Genomic DNA, 4,180 nt, shown 5'->3' on the forward strand with positions numbered 1-4,180 from the left:
ATTATACCACTCATTTATGAGCAAGATGTGATGTCGCAAATCTCTTTCACTTGTTTGATTATCTTTGATATATGAAAATGTTATTGTATAGACGTGTGGTGTTTCACATGATGTAGGTACTAGAGATTGAGTATACCTATCTTCACAGGTCTGAGTGTGTCTCTAACCCAAATGGTAAGTTGATCGAAGATGGCATAAGGTCTTATCGTACTCTAGGCTTAGTTCAGTAGTATCAAGGGCACCAAGGGAAGGTGCATCCACAAAAATATACAGTTATCGGGCACCTCCACTATAACAAGGATGATTATATTAGATGTACATATTTGTAAATGAAAATATCAGCAACAGTCTATGTAAGGAACATATGCATCAGTCTAGGAAAATGAGATTTCAGCATCCGGCGAAGTGTTGTTTCCCAATGGGGGGATCCAAGCCACCCACCCCAAGTTTCCATCCTACCAGACTTCCACCTGACCATCAAGTATGTCCTGTTTATGGGGGTGGGAGGTGCGCTCACGAATAAAGTTAGTTTCCTTTGAGTAATCTCCATGTGTATCTACCTACGCTCCAAGTGCCTCATAAAAGCCATCAGTGCTTGCTCAAATCTAGCATTGCCCGGTTCATCCCTCTCCCAAGTGAATCCATGTGATAATTCATGGATGTAAACATTAGTATCCCCCTCCTTGATCCACCTATCAAAATTGTCTGAGTCTAGCTTAATTATAACAGTGACCTGCATAGATATAGAGTAAACAATGAGTCTACTAAGAGACTAAGTGAGGTGCCTGGTATTGCTATTAAAGATGTCATCATTATGATACTTCCATATAAGCCAAAGAACCTCCAAAGAAAAACAAGACCAAAAGATATTTTCAATTCTCCTACAACCCTTGATATAACCTATAATAACATATATGTATTCAAAAGTAACAGATTCCAAGTTAAAACCAAACAATCTGCATAGTTCTTTTGCAAAATGGCATTCAAAAAATATATGTTTCATAGTTTCAAGCACTCTACATATGTTACAACTTAAGAAAGTACCCTCATTATCTTTTATGGGGAGTTTATTTAACAATAGGTGCTAGCCAAAAAATTATTTTTTTGATTTATTATGAGCCATCCAAAATTTGCAAAGACTATCTTTCCAAGCCTTTGGTTCCCAGTTTAAACCCCAACATTTTTTAAGGTGCAGAAAAATTGTATCAGCCTCGGTGAATGAAGAGTAAATGCATTTGACTTTAAGGGAAGGGAGAGGTGTGCCATTAGTCCAGCAAACTACAGAAGTAGGGGGGCTGAAGGAGAGGGGGGTGAGAGGGGGGGAGAGCAGAGGATAAATCCATTTTAAGTATGTTATAGGTCCTTCTCTAGGTTGTCAGGATAGAGAAGGTAAGTGCCAGTTCCTCCCACAATCTCAATTGGTCATTTTCAAATAGATGCTCAAAGTATTTAATACCCATATTATGACATTTTAGTGCAAAAAAGGCTTGGAGAGTGGCTAAAGGTTTTCCATTATGGAATAGATTCCACCATATTGATCTATTATCAGCAATATGCCCCTATATAGTGCCATTTGCTTTGATATGTACCAAGTGTTTCACATGTTCCCAAGCCTTCCATAGGGACTTAAAGATATCAGATCCAGCCAGAGATACCTCAAATTTTCTAATAAGAAGGTCAAGAATGGGGAGATCTTTCCATTTCTTGTCCTTCTTAGGGACCGAGCATATAATATTATTTCTTATAAGAGCTTTCCATGGCTCATTGCCTTCCATGGCCTTAGTAATCCATTTGGAGGCAAGGGAAATGCCCTGTAGTTTCAAGTCATTCAACCGCATCCCACCAAATAGTTTATGCATAGTGCACCACTCCCATTTCACTACATGTTCCTTCCTAGTACACTTGCCATCTGACCATAGGAATTCCCTAATTTTCTTTTGAACATGATTAAATTGGTAATTTCTAAAGAGCCAAGTTGATGAGAAATAAATATTATATGAGGCCAATACTTTCTGACACACCTAGAATCTTCCAGCCAAGGAGAGAAAGTTCCTGTTCCACTTGGAGAGTTTCTTATCAATCTTATTCCTTACCCATTCCCACATTTCTTTTAGATTTGGAAGAACATAAAAGGGAATACCTAGATATCTTACAATCTATGTTGGACCCAACCATTTGAGAGAGAATTTTGAGAACTAGCCTAGGGGGCTATCATCCCAACCAAGGAGATTGGACTTGTGCATAGCAATATTACTGCTAGATGCTAGGCAGAAGAGTTCAATATTTTTCAGCACAACAACAAGGTTATCTTTCTCAAGCTTAATTAAAATTGTAGTGTCATCAGAAAATTGAACATTATAGATTTCCTCCTTGTTAGGTAGGGAGATACCCCTAATAGGAGGAGTAATAGAGGAGTTCTTAAGAAAGTAGAACATTGCATCAGAAACTAGGACAAATAAGGCAGGGGCCAGAGGACATCCTTGTCTGATGGATCTAGTTAGTGCAAAATTGGAGGACCTTATCCCATTTACTTCAACAGGAGCATTGGCATCACAAAATAGAGTTCTGACCATATTGTAAAGTCTAGGGGGAAAGCCTAATGACTAAAGCATCTGAATGATATAATCCCATTCTATCCTGTCATATGCTTTCTCAAAATCTATGAGCAACATGGCTCCATTTTGTCTTGATTCCTTAGCCAATGGACCGACTCCCAATAGGTAATTAGGATTTCCATTATATAACGTCCTTTAACAAACCATGTTTGAGTAGTACTGACAATCTTAGGCAAGATTTTCTCCAATCTACATGCAATCAACTTAGCTAAGATTTTGTATGACACATTCAACAGTGTGATCAGACCTTGGTTAATATTTTTTCCCAAGGAACCATTGTGTATTGCTTCAGTGTATAGGGAGTGAAGACCGTCAACAATCCATCCAATATTTTCCTTATAAAATTCTACTAGAAACCCATTAGGGCCAAGGGATTTATTATTACTAAGAGCCAAGATAGCTTTCCTGATTTCTTCTTTTGAAATAGTCATTTCAAGTAGCCTACTATCCTCCTTATCAATAATTTTGGGGACCAAGGCCAGGACAATATTTCTGGCATTTTCCTGTTCCTCCCTAACTGGTTCAGCAGAGAACAAATCCTTGTAAAACTGAGCAAAGCACTCAAGAATCTCACCTAGTTCAGAGAGGTTCTTATTCTTCTCCCAGATGGTGTCAATTTTCTCTGTGGCTTGTTTCATCTTAAGAAGCTAGAAGAAGAGTTTAGATCCTCGATCTGCAGTATCCAACGAATTTAATTTATCCTTAGTTCTCCACCCTTTGATTTTTTGATTCTGCAATCTTCTAAGATCACTCTTGGCCTTAATAAGCTGGTTGGTGAGTGATACATTCTCGAGATCCCCTTGAAGTTCCAGCTTAGCCACTTGGAGGGCATTATGTAGTTGTAACTCAGAGGCTCTGGCATCCTTAGCCTTCTTTTTATCACAACCTGACAGAGTGAGGTCCAAGTTTTAATATTCTGGTTCTATTTGTCAATGTTGGACATTTGGCAATTACCATAATTTTTAAACATTCTGACAAGACACATGGCACACTTTAGGTCCTCATCCATTAGTAGACTAGTGTTCATTCTGAAGTTTGAGCTAGGGTTTGGTGGGGCCACCCTACTATCAATTATCTTTATCCCAATCACAATAGGATGATGATCTGATAATGTATATGGTATGACAACATATTGAACACGATCATCATTTTTAGCAGTTTCAAAGAAATCTTTGTGGAAATAAAATCTATCAAGCCTGCAATAGACTCTTTTATTATAGTGTTGATGATTACACCAGGTGTAGCATATTGATTTATACTTTGCCTTATTTCCTGCTAAAGGATCAATCAATTTCATCTTGTTAACCATCCTTTCCCACTACACTTTCTCAACACCCTTCTATTCAAACTTGTTTCCTCCCTATTTATCTTGAGCACTAACTACCATGTTGAAATCTCCTCCCAAGAACTAGGGGATATCCTCCAAGTTAGCAAGCCATTCCCACATAATCCCTCTTTCTCGGTAGTCATTAGAGGCATAAATTGAACAAATGCCAAAGGTGGAATTGTCATTCTGAATGATAGCCCATGCTACCCTTGCACATAGGGATTGCGTCCATTTTGTC

This window comes from Cryptomeria japonica, chromosome 8 (genome assembly GCF_030272615.1).
Source record: "Cryptomeria japonica chromosome 8, Sugi_1.0, whole genome shotgun sequence".
NCBI classification, from domain to species: domain Eukaryota; kingdom Viridiplantae; phylum Streptophyta; class Pinopsida; order Cupressales; family Cupressaceae; genus Cryptomeria; species Cryptomeria japonica.